This window comes from Zonotrichia albicollis, chromosome Z, assembly GCF_047830755.1.
Source record: "Zonotrichia albicollis isolate bZonAlb1 chromosome Z, bZonAlb1.hap1, whole genome shotgun sequence".
NCBI lineage: Eukaryota > Metazoa > Chordata > Aves > Passeriformes > Passerellidae > Zonotrichia > Zonotrichia albicollis.
Genome location: NC_133860.1, coordinates 66,176,530 through 66,189,060, shown reverse-complemented (window position 1 = coordinate 66,189,060; position 12,531 = coordinate 66,176,530).

The following is a 12,531-nucleotide window of genomic DNA, read 5'->3' as shown; positions in this document are numbered from 1 at the left end:
TCAGCAATGATGTGGTCAGTAGGACCAGGTGGGTGATTGTCCCCCTGTACTCATCACTGTGGAGGTCACACCTTGAATCCTTTGTTTAGTTCTGCACCCCTCAGTACAAGAAGGACATTGAGGGCCTTGGAGCATGTCCAGAGAAGGGCAACAGAGCTGGGAAGGGTCTGAAGCACAAGACTAATGAAAAGAGGCTGAGGGAGCTTGGGGTGTTCAGCCTGGGAAATCCGAGGCTCAGGGATGACCTTATCACTCTCTACAGCTACATGAAGGGAGGGTGTAGCCAGGTGGGGATTGGTTGGTGCACCCAGGTTACACATAACAACAACACAAGGGGAAATGGCATCAAGTTGAGCTAGGGGAGTTGTACATTGCATATAAGGAAATATTTCTTCACAAAAAGGTTTGCCAAGTTCTGGAACGAACTGTCAAGGAAAGTGGATGAGTCATGATTCCTGGAGGTATTAAAAGACATGTAGATATGGTGCTTAGGGATATGCTTTGGTGGGGCATTTGACAGAGGCAGATCAACAGTAGAGTATGATGATCCTAAAGGGTTTTTCTAACCTGACTGATGCTATTATTTTACCAGTTAATAAGAAAATTAGATATTGCCAGGACTTCCCATTGGCAAAGATGAAACAAACCCAGATGGGTGATAAGTAGGCAATAAACCACATTAATTTTTATTTACTACATTGCAGTCTTCAACATTCTCACAAGGGAGGCAGAGGAGCAGGTACAATCTCTTCAGTCTTGATACCATTTACAGCACTCAAGGAAACAGCATGAAACTGAGTCAGAGAAGGTTTAGGTCAGATGTTAGAAATTGTTTTTCTTCAACAGGGTGGCTGGGCACCAGAACAGGATCTCCAGGGAAGTGGTCGTAACACCAAACCTGACAGAGCTGAAGAAGGCATTCAGACAATGCTCTCAAGGCACACAGAGTGTTTTGTAGGGCTGTCCTGTGCAGGGCAAGGAGCTGACTCTATAATCCTGATGAGTCCCTTCCGACTCAGCATTTTCTATGATTCTATATAGTGAGAAGTAAGATCATATGAAGATTTCCAGTTAATACATATGATTTTGTTACAGGGATCATATCATCTGTGTTATCCATTTGGTCACATTGAATGTGCTATTGAACCTATTCTGTTACATAATCTGCTGTTATTTTCTACACAAACATAACAAAAGAAGCACCCCATCCCACAATTTTGTTGTTTTGCACATGAAACCATGTGTATCCACTAATTCCTGTCAGGAAGAACCTGAAATCTTCTTCATAGTCATGGACATAATAACAGTTAACGAATATCCTATCATAGTGTATGGCTTTGTTAGAGAGAACCACTCTTTCCTTTGGAAAGAAACAGTCTTGAATTTACAGATCTATTTGCCTGTGTTTTTCACATTTGTTTCCTGTTTTCATTCCATGACTAGTCATCAAATATTTGAATGTTTCCTGCATATGCTTCATGGTAGCACAGAATTTTGCTATATTCTGTCAAAATTCTGTAAAATTCTGGCCATTCTGTGAAAATTATTTCACTTTTTACGTACTCAGTGTGTCAAATGATTAAACTGATGGTTAAATTATTTAGATTCTGGTGGATTTTTTAAACTCTTGTAATTTTCCAAGTAATTTCTGTGAAGCATCAAATGCATTCATTCTCCCCTCAGTTGAAATTAAAGCTCACAGGGAGGCTTATGTGTGAAAAAATGTATTCTGACTTCCTATTTGGTGAGTTATTGTTATATTCATGTGGAATCATATACAAGAATAACTCAGATGAGATCATTTGAAGTTGTTGTCTACAAATCCAACTAAAAGTAGTGGGCCTTTTGCCTCAAAACGCTACTGGTACATTCAGTTCGGATTATACTTCATGAGAATGAGGTTTCCAAGTACTTTCTAGTGTGGGAGAAAATGGTGGCATTATCCACAAATGTTTGAAAAATAGGGATGTTTGAAAAATAGGGATGTAATAATCAAGAACAACATATACTAAGAGAAGTAGAGCAAGATACTAGTTATTAAGTTAGATCATAATATATTTTATATATACAGAACATTCAATTTAAAACTAGAACGTACTGATTAAATACAGTTTAAATTAAATTTCAAACAAGGAAATTAAGGTGCAAAATAGAAGTTCTATGCAACAGAAGAAAGGACATACTCTTATTTTGTCCAGCACAGGTGTGATTCCACCCAAACTACCATGTCTTCACAGTCTGTATCCACCCAAACATAAAAGTCTTCTGAACTACACACACAGGCATGGAGCTTACAAATCTGATTGCCTGACAAATATATCCCCCTCAGCATCAGACTACTGCAAAGAATACAAGAAGTATTATAGCTTCATTTTAAGATCTTGGGAAAGGGTAAAGGAAAGGTCACGGTGGAAGGAAGATTTTACTTATCTTTTACTGTAGGATATTTTTACTTTACTCACCTTTTACTGTAGGATATTTTTTCTCTTTTTTTGCTTATGCCCACTTAGATCTACATATTAGTGACAAAAAACAAGCCTACTTCTTTTCACCCTTGACAAGCCATTAAAACAGACTGGTTTGAAATAACAAGAGTATATACCCTTAAATACTTCCCGAACCACCTAGACAGAATCACTTATTGTTGTAATTAAGGCTAAGAATAAAAGGTACAACCCTGCCTATAGTTGTCTTAGACTGTGAAACTGATTGAAATTTTAAAAGACACTTAATGAACTACAGATCAGGCAGTGATTGTGAGGAGCATTTTTTAGCCACCTGCATTCCTGCGCTTCATTTCCTATGTTTGGAAACTCTTCTTCCAAATTTGGAGTTTTGGCTGTCATGGCTGCAGCTTTGTCCTGACAGCTACCTTTGTTACAGCAAACCCACCCCCACCCCACACTCACCTTCTGAACTGCTTCAGTTTATAATGTGGAAGTAAAATAGAAAGTTAACTCTTCCCACTCAGGGTGCTACTTACATGATGACAAAATATTTCTTACACCAAAGCAGCCAGAATATTCCATACACTGCTAAGCACAATTTCTTGAGAGGAATGCCATCATCTTTAAAACCTCTGGAATGAATGCAGACTGTTTGTGAAAAGAAAAAATGTTGTTTCATTGTGCCTTTTTTAAAATAGGCATTATTCACTATTTTGATGCACATCACAAAATATCTGAGCAAATAAAGTTCAGAAAAGAGGATCATTTGCTTTGATAAGTTTGTATTGACTGTTTTGAATGAAATTAAGCCTATCCAGTCACTATGAATATCTAAGGTTCCTTCTCTCAGTCCCCAAGAACACATATATCACAGCCTTGAAGATATTGCCCAAAATAGAGTTTTTCCCTGAAAGCCTTGGATAAGTGGTGCTTCTTCTTATTTGCAATCCATAAAACAAGAATTACATATTCATCAAGTTCAGATACCAGCAAAACTTTGTCAACACTCTTTGTCAAAGAGCTCTGCCATGGGACTTGGCCTTGTCTGAAAAGCTAATTCAAGCAGCAGCAACTTTTTTTTGTCACTGTATCTTCTCAGACACAAATCAGATTACTATGCATCTGTCTTCTAGCTCTGAGACGCATCATTAGCCAAATTCTTTTTCCAGAAAGTTTTATAATATCCCGACTGAACTATTCATAAAACTACTCATTGCACCAGGGACTTCTTCATTAACAGTAATTATGCAAACCAGCATGCCACATAAGAGACTGAGACTACCAGGTGGGTAGCCTGCTATGCAGGGATGATTCTTCTAATTTCTGGAAACTGATTAACATTCTGCTTCTGGCTTACAAAGAATAATAGATGTACAGTTATCCTTGCCTTAATTATTATTTTGTCTATTTTCATAATCAAGTAATCACATTAGGCTTACAGCAGATATTTCTAGGTTCAGATCTCCTTACATTTCTATAAATTATTCCAGCACACACTATAGCTCAGTTTCCCTTTTTTAATTACTTGTGTCCAATTGCATTATATGATATTATTAATTGTATATAAGAACTAATCAAGCTAGATTCCTGAGACAGACAATCATGCTGGCCCTTTCATTGTAACAGGCAGGAATTCATAAATATCTATATGTGGAAACACACTCTTCATTAAAATCTGACACACTTCTGAAAGCCTGCATCAGCACCCTGCGCTTACACAAGTAAACCACTGCTGGTGGCTGGGTTCTTTGGTGTTCCTGAATCACATTCCTGGGGCTGTGGCACAACATCTCCAGGTCAGCTTCCAAGAATAGTTGTCAACAGCATGACCTCTGGGTCTGTGCTGCTTTTGGACCAAGAGTTCAGCACCACTGTGGGTAGCTCTGCACTCTGCCCAGTGGAAAGCCGAGGTTCCCTCACAAATGGTTCTGATCTGGATTTAGAAAGTATTTGGTCCACCTCTCCATGGAAATTGTCCCTTCTCAGGGAAGGGGGAAAAGAAACTTTTGAGAAATTTAGAAAATAAATGCATGCATACAGCTTATAAAAACTAGCTTTACTTAAGTCATCAGAATCAGTTTAGCAAATGAGCAAAGATTCAAATAGTCTCCTAGAGACCTCAAGTTGGTGGTAGTCTTTGTTGAAAACAGAGTTTAATTTTACAAAATGTTACCTGGCACAGCTATTCCACTTGTCTGCAGAGCAACATGTGGTGCAAAGGCATCTCAGGTTGATCAAAACTAATTTTAGAAAAGAAAAAATATTTTTTCATTCTCTTTCAAGACACAGCAGTCAAATAGAGATATGTAGAAAAGGGAGATACATAAAAAAGATCATAGGCATATTGTCCAGATGTATTTTTGAGCTTTGCTTCTACCTGACGAAAACAGGAGCAAGAGTGACAAGAAGGATAGAAACAGTGCTATCAGTGATATAAACTAATAAGAAGTACCTGTAGGCAGAAGTTGAATAAAATGTTAATAGCGATTTTTTTGGCTCCCTCAAGCAAACATGTTACTACAATGAAGTAATGATTCTGCCACTGACTTACTGAAAACTGAATTTTATTTTTTACATTGGTTTTTTCAGAAACTGGATCTTGGGTTCAGACCTCAAGCTGTATAATCTGCTCAAGAATATCATATTACAAAAGTTACAGTGAATGTACCAATTCTGAAGTCAACAGGGAATGTAAATAAACCATAAAGATCACTGTTAAGAAAATCTTGAAGAGGTAACAAAGTAAATGCAATCATGACAGCTTGTGGGAGAGGACTTCAGTGTTTCTGCAGCAGTCGGTGCCATAGATCTTCCACCATGAATGGTTTTGACCAAAAACACACTTCAGCCAGGTGCCCTTCTGCCTTTTCATAATGTGAAACACTTGCTAGATGGAACTGCTTGCTGAGATAAACAGAATTTTCCATTTCCCCCCCCCCGCCTTAGAACATTAAGAATTTGTGTTAACTGTTTTAATAGTGAGATTCATTTTAATTCAATGTTCCAATCAAGGTCATGAATGTAATGCTGCATTCTGGACAAACCTTGCTGAAAAGGCTGTGTTTTATTCTGTGCTCTCATTGAATATAATCTCATTGTTCAGAAGCCCAGTGTCAACACAATCACAAGAAAAGGCTTTTTTGTAATCTGGTAAAACAAGAGAGTACAATTGCTTCTGTAAATGTTTACAGATTGTTTACAAGCTATTAATACATAATTTCTAATTTCATTACCTCTAGACAGATTAAATAGATAATCCCAACCAAATGGATAAAAAGCTACCTGGTCTAACATACACTGAGAAATAACTAAGAAAAAAGTGGATTTCAGCACCTGCTGCCTTATCTTTTTCTCTGATTTATCTGCCTTTTTATACACAACAGTGGATTACAGCTGGGAACTTTTCACCTCTATCAATCCTACATTCCCAAGGCCTTCCAGATGGGTAGATAGGTAGATAGACTGAAAAAATTATTGTCAGTTTTTAAGCGAGAAGGATTCCTAATGCATATTTCCAAGCATTCTTGAAATCCAAAGTCACACCAATGCTTCCAGAAATGTTGCATAAGGCTATAACAGAATTATTAATAAATTTTATTTAGCATCTGGTATTACATATCCAGATTTCAAAGAATTAAGTTTAACTAAAAAATGAAATATGAAGACTTTTTTTGATAGCACAATGAAGGTGAAAAGCAAACAATGCTGTTATTAACTTTCTCTGCTATGACAAGGTAGCTATGCTGAAAGTATCACCAATGAAACAACCTGCACTATGTAATTATCATTGTTTATGCCAGCGTAACATTGTGGTGCATCAGATTCATAAAAACACAGCCTTTTTTCTGTAACTTTGTACAGAATTCCCAGAAACCAAATCCTGAAAACAAACCAGCTGGTGATGTATGATGGTCTCTTACTCACTCAAGAATCTGAATTCAATAAATGTCTCTTAAATAGGTGGTCCCATACAACCATGTTAATTCTCCCCACCACAAAACACTAAAAAACCCACAACCTAGAGCATAACTTCCACCTCTGAGTCTCTCACTTGGTCTAGTTGTTGATGCTGTTTCAAAGTCCAGGACCTATAATAAGAAAATTTTGTTCTCACATAGTTTGATATCATGATATCTCTCCCAGACAGCCTGTCTGGTTGTGTTAGCTGAACTCAAGTGCTGTAAAACCACATCTGGAGGCATTCAGCACCATAAAAAGCAGCTCTAAAGTGCTTAGGGTCTGCTGTGCAGACCTCATGCCTTAGCAGATCTTTAATGATGGCAAACAGCACACAGCAAGATGAAAATACAAAACCAGCAAAAACAGCAGTAAAAGTCGCTGCTGAAAATAGAAGGCAAGGGAAGTGAACAGTGGAAAGTGAACACAACTGGAAAAAAAAAACACTGAGAACTTCACTGGGAGGTTTTCAAATCACGTATTAGTCCACTGAGTAGCATTAGAAGGGTAGCATGGTTGGTATCTCCATGGGTACGAGTCTGTTCTCATTCTTCACTAACAAGTAATCCCTCACTGGTCTCCAGTATGTTGAACTTTCCCTGTTCACCCTGAGACATTAAAAAAATCCTTAAATTCCCTTTTTATTTTCTGCATATTTAAGTCCTTTTCCATTTCATTTACATAAAAATGCCACACGTTAGTGGTGGTGTGGCTAATTTTCCACTTCTTTTGCCTCAGAACTAGCTACTGCTTCATTGTCTCTGTTCTTTCTCTTTAATTAAATCATTTTGTTGTCTTGTCTCTTTTTATTTTCAAGTAGATCTACTTCAAATGTTTTGTAAACAAATCCTACAATTAAACAGTTGGGATTTTTTCATGTAGATAGAATTCATATAATATTCATAATGCATTACCTATTGCTCATGTGTAACACAGCACTGTAATTAAATTATTTTCCAAAATTAACTTTGGTTATGTAGTAGCTGGAATGCAAGATCAAATTTAATATTAGATTAGTGAAACATCTCCTCCAGGGATAGATTTTAGAGAGCTAACAGAACTCCTTCACTGTACTTACAAATGCTGTGAGGATTGGCATGCTCCGCTGACTGCAGCAGGCAGCAGTCAAACTACTTGGTTCCTTGTTCACAGCCCTAGAAATTGAAAAGAAACAAGGAAAAGAGATATCCTCTGGAGAAAGCAGTGTGAAAATATATCTTTTTGTACCAAATAGAACAGGAAAAAAGCCACATATCATGGCTTTTTTTGCACAGGCGCAAATCCAGGCTCTGTGGTGAGTGCTCAAATATTTTTACAGCCAATGCATTTGAAGCAGTTCCCTGTGTTCCTCACCCACATATCCGTCACATTTGGGTCAGATTATAAAACCCAGAAGATGCTGGGAGCATCACAAGAGTGAATCAAGCTGGAAAAAGTACCAGTGCCTGCCTGGAAGGGAATGAGGACAGGGGAGTTGGACAGTGCCCAGCTGCTGTTAAGGTGGGGACTGGGGTGAAGGCAAACCTGCCATTGAGCATGGGTGGGCATCCACAGAGAGAGAGAAATGCTGAGAAACAATGGATGTCTTCCACTAGGACTGACAATACCAAAGATTTTAAAAGCCTCGCAAATACATCTCCACATTAATAAAAGTTGCCACTTAATGTTCTGCACATTTGTATCCAGCCAATGAAAACACTAGCGTAATGCTGAAGTAATAAGGATTTACATGAGCCACTTTTATACTGAGGTAAAATTGCAAGAAGTTCATGTCTAAGCAGTTGATATTGCAAACCAAAATGACCTGCCAATTTCCAAGTGCTGTGCAGGTATTTTAACATCAGAACACAAGCACTCATACTGAAAAGAAAATAAATAATGTTTAAAGAAAGTTAAACTTTAAACTTTAAACTTTACAGATGACAAAATCTAGTTAGGAGATAATGGAGATAGGTTCTTCCCCTGTGCTTAAAGCATGAATGACAAATATGACTCATACTGACGTGTACAAAAAATGAAGACAGGACAAAAGGGGAAAGGTATGCTGCATCCCTTTTAAACTTTCAACATTATTCCTGGAAACCCCTCCTGCCAAAGTTTCATTCCCTCTTATACATGTTTGTGTTATTAAGCATGGAAAGCTGTCTCTAAACTTCTGTCCCATGTCATGTCATTTCTGTGCTCCACATCACTGCATTATGTCTCATTAAAGGACTCTCACAATATATTATTATCATAGCTTTTGTGCTTTTCTTTCAGGGTAAATTTTAAGGTGTCACATGTTCATATTTCTATTTACTCTTATGATGAGAATACTTTATCAACACCCATACAGGACTGAAATACTCACAGGGTATGAGAATAATTTTGGCTGCTGTGCTAAAGTAAATTAAACAGGAGTCAGTGTGTTTTTTGAATAGCAGCTGAATATCCCGGATCTGCATTTGTAATGCTTTTTCAACTTATTCTAGTTCATTCTCACAAAAAATAAATAATAATTTTTGAAGTAATTGTTTTAGTTGCATAACTCATCAAGCGTCTTCATTTGGTGCCAGATGATTGTTGCAGGTGGCAGAGTGCATTGTCTCCATGGTGCTAGTCATCCCTCCAGGAAAGAGATGCACTGTCCTTTATGGAATCATGCATATGAATTCATGTGCATACATATCTGCACACGGATCTACTGTTGCAGTCTGCAGAAATGCTCCCTTTCGGCCGCACAAAAGCAGAAATCTTGCAAAAGGATGCAAATTGGCTTTCTGCTAAATGAAGGTTCAATGTAATCTTCTGTGTTTCATATCCCTTGATGCATGGAAAATTTCTTCTGTGAGCTATCAACTGAACAGCTGAGAGAAATTCCCTCTGGATGCACAAACCTGATAATACTACAGCTCCATTCTGGGGCAACAAACATGTCGGGTGGACCCCACTGGATTATTAGGATTGCTATTGGGTATGACAAAATAGAGGCAAGGATATGTTCTGAAATTTAGGTCCAGAAGGCACCCATGTAATGTCTTGAGTCAGACCTTTCAGTTAATACAGTTGCTCTCCTGCATTTTGAGGTGTGCCAACATTTAGAACAATCCCTAGATGATTTACAGGTATAGATGTACTTCCAGGATGTACAGACAAATTGATTTGATAGGCATCACAACTCTGAGCTGTCTATCTAATGTTCAGAGTAGAAATAAAAGTAGAGCTGCTGGCATTACTTGGAATATAATGAGGCAGAAGTTCATTTTTACCTCCATCTCCAGCTATGGGAAGAAAATAGATCTTTACAGAGCAGTCCATTCTTATAAATTGAATGATAATATAAATCAGAAAATCCAGTTTCAGCTTTCTCTGCTTTTTAATAGCTGGCTCCCTAATTTTCTCTTTTGACATCTGGAGAAAAGGATGACACTCTATATATAGTGAATTAAAAGTAATAAGAAAATCTTTGCTGAAAGACACAACTGCACTGACAACTTGCTGTTCAGGGTGTCATTTAAATAGCAGAAAAAATTCAGGATGCTCCGAAACCATGCAAAGGGATACTGTAGGCAAAAACTCCCCCTTTTTTATCCTCTGGGAAGACTTCTGGTCCTACTATTGAGAAAGACCCAAACAGATTGCGTCCAATTGTTATTGCAAAGTGATGAAATGCCAATAGCTAAAAGCTCAGTGCCTTGCAATTGTTCTGACCCACAAAGCCAGAGAAGCATTACTTGCGATTTATCGCCTAAGGTACACCATGAAGGCACAAAGAACTATCCTGTCTGTATAAAGCTACCACTACCCTTTTAAAAAGGAGTCAGTCTTCAAATAAGGTGAAAAATAAACAATTTCAAGAAACATGCATTAATTCTTCTCTCTGGTGCCTATTACTTTATTTTGCACTACTTCTCACAGACACAAAATGGTGAAATTGCAGAATACTGGGACATTTTATTGCCTAGAACACCATACCAATACATGCATAGTAGCAAACCTCAATTCTAATTTCTCACATGCATTTAGTTTCATTCCTTGGTGCTGCTTCTGTGTAGGGAGTTTATTTTGCAGTTAAACTGTGCAATCTATTGCTTAAGGTGCATCAAATCCTTTAAAATCTCTGAATCCATGACAGTCTAACAGCCTCACTCACATCTCCATTTCTGTAGCTATAGATAGGGAGTCTGAATTTACATACAGGTTTCTTTTGCTTTCTGCTGTAGGTACTCAAGATTTTTTTTAAAACATTATCACCCTTGCTCTTGTTTCTTATTAATCAGCCATGTTGCCTCAAATTTACAGAGCTTTTATGCTACAAAACAGTTTTCACTTCAGAGACCTAAAGACATTTCAGAAGCTCCAGAGTTTTATGTCTACCTCTGTAAAAGGAGTTATTGTCATTCTTCCAGTGCGTGCTGTTCTAAGTTTCTTATTTGAGCTTTTCAATTAAAACATGGCTTCTTAGTGTCCGACATAGATATGTGGAAACAGATGAGGTTCTCAGTTACCAGTAAAATAAGTAAAAGTAGGAGATATAAAGATAGACAGATAGATAGATAGATGATTGATAGATAGATAGATAGATAGATAGATAGATAGATAGATGATAGATAGAAAGAAATAGATAGATATATGTCCAGTACAATTCACTTCATGCACCACTGACCATGTTGCTTATATGTGGAACCTAAGACAGCCAAAGTATTGTGCCAAAAGGCAAGGTCCCAAAATTAAGAGAACTAACAATAATTCTTGAAAGGAGAAAAAAGTAGTGTGGTAGCCATGTAAGACAGAGACAGAGCCATGTAAGAAAAGGATTGAGCTGGAATTATTCTAGTGCCGCTTTAAAGATTCTTGCCTCTTCTACAGCCTTTTGTCAACAGCACTCATCAGATCAACAGAGCTGTACAACCTGAGAAATGGAAACCATCCCAGATCATCAGCAACAAACTCTCCATTTTCCCAGGTTACATTCCTACTTAATTTCCTAACTATGGGAAGAGATAAAAGTGAGTAAACTCAGAGCAACACATGAAAACAAAGACCCATTTTTAATTTCTTGAAAACACACCCAAAAAAATAATTTGCATAATCAGAAGCAGGAAATTTCTAACGCATACAGATCCCTCAGGGGTATGTTGCTTTGCCAATGACTGTTGAAGATCCTTGGAGTGGTTCACACTGACAGAAAATACAGTTGGTAGAAGACCACAGGTACTTACAGTTGACTGCTCAGGGTGCAACCAAACTTTCTCCAGTCTCAGGAATCATTTCTTCACAGTGGCCTTCAGCAATCTTTAAACACGGTGCTTACCAACACCAAAAACTCTTCCAAAAGAACTTAAAGTTCAAGGATTTCCAGAGCCAGATGTAATTTTGTAGTAGTACATAGTAGACCTAGCAGTGTTTTCTTGCATGAACTTGTCCTGTCTCCCTCTATACTATGAAAGCCCAGGAAATCCCATAACAAGATATACACAGCTCCACATCCACAGCAAGAAATCCACCTAGGTATCGAAAAGTCATCTCCTTTTCTTTCTTTTGTACATATCTCCTACTGACTTCACGTGATGCCTGCCATAATGTGAAAGTGATGGACCAAGGAACCATGTGCAGGCCACTGGGAAGTAGTTCTGTGACTACCATCTTTTTATTTTCTGAATATTTTCTCCACAATTTTTATTTCTGATCATTACCACTGATTCAAATACAGTAGAAAAGACTTTCATAGAAGCAGTTTGACTTAATAAGCCAGGAGATAAATTGATATGTGCATAAAGTTCTTCCAAAAATAATATCAGAAATGTATTAATCTTAGAATTGCCAAAGGTCATTTTCCAAAACAACAAATTCATGGCTAAAATGCATTCCTGTTCAGTAAGGTGCCACAAATACCACTCATCCCTTAACCAAGCTCAAGACCAAAGCTTAACTGGGGCTTAAGCTGAAATGAGTCTTGAGTTTCCTTCTGTATTAGATATTAATTTGCATTAGTTTATGCAAGTGCCCAAAAAGAAGTAAAACTATTTAGTATGTAAATATAAGTACATCAGATTCCTGACTGGGTAATGGCAGGGTAAAGCACAGTCTCAAGTAGATTAAAGTTATACAAGACAACAACACTAAACAGGGTACTCTAGTGCTCCCA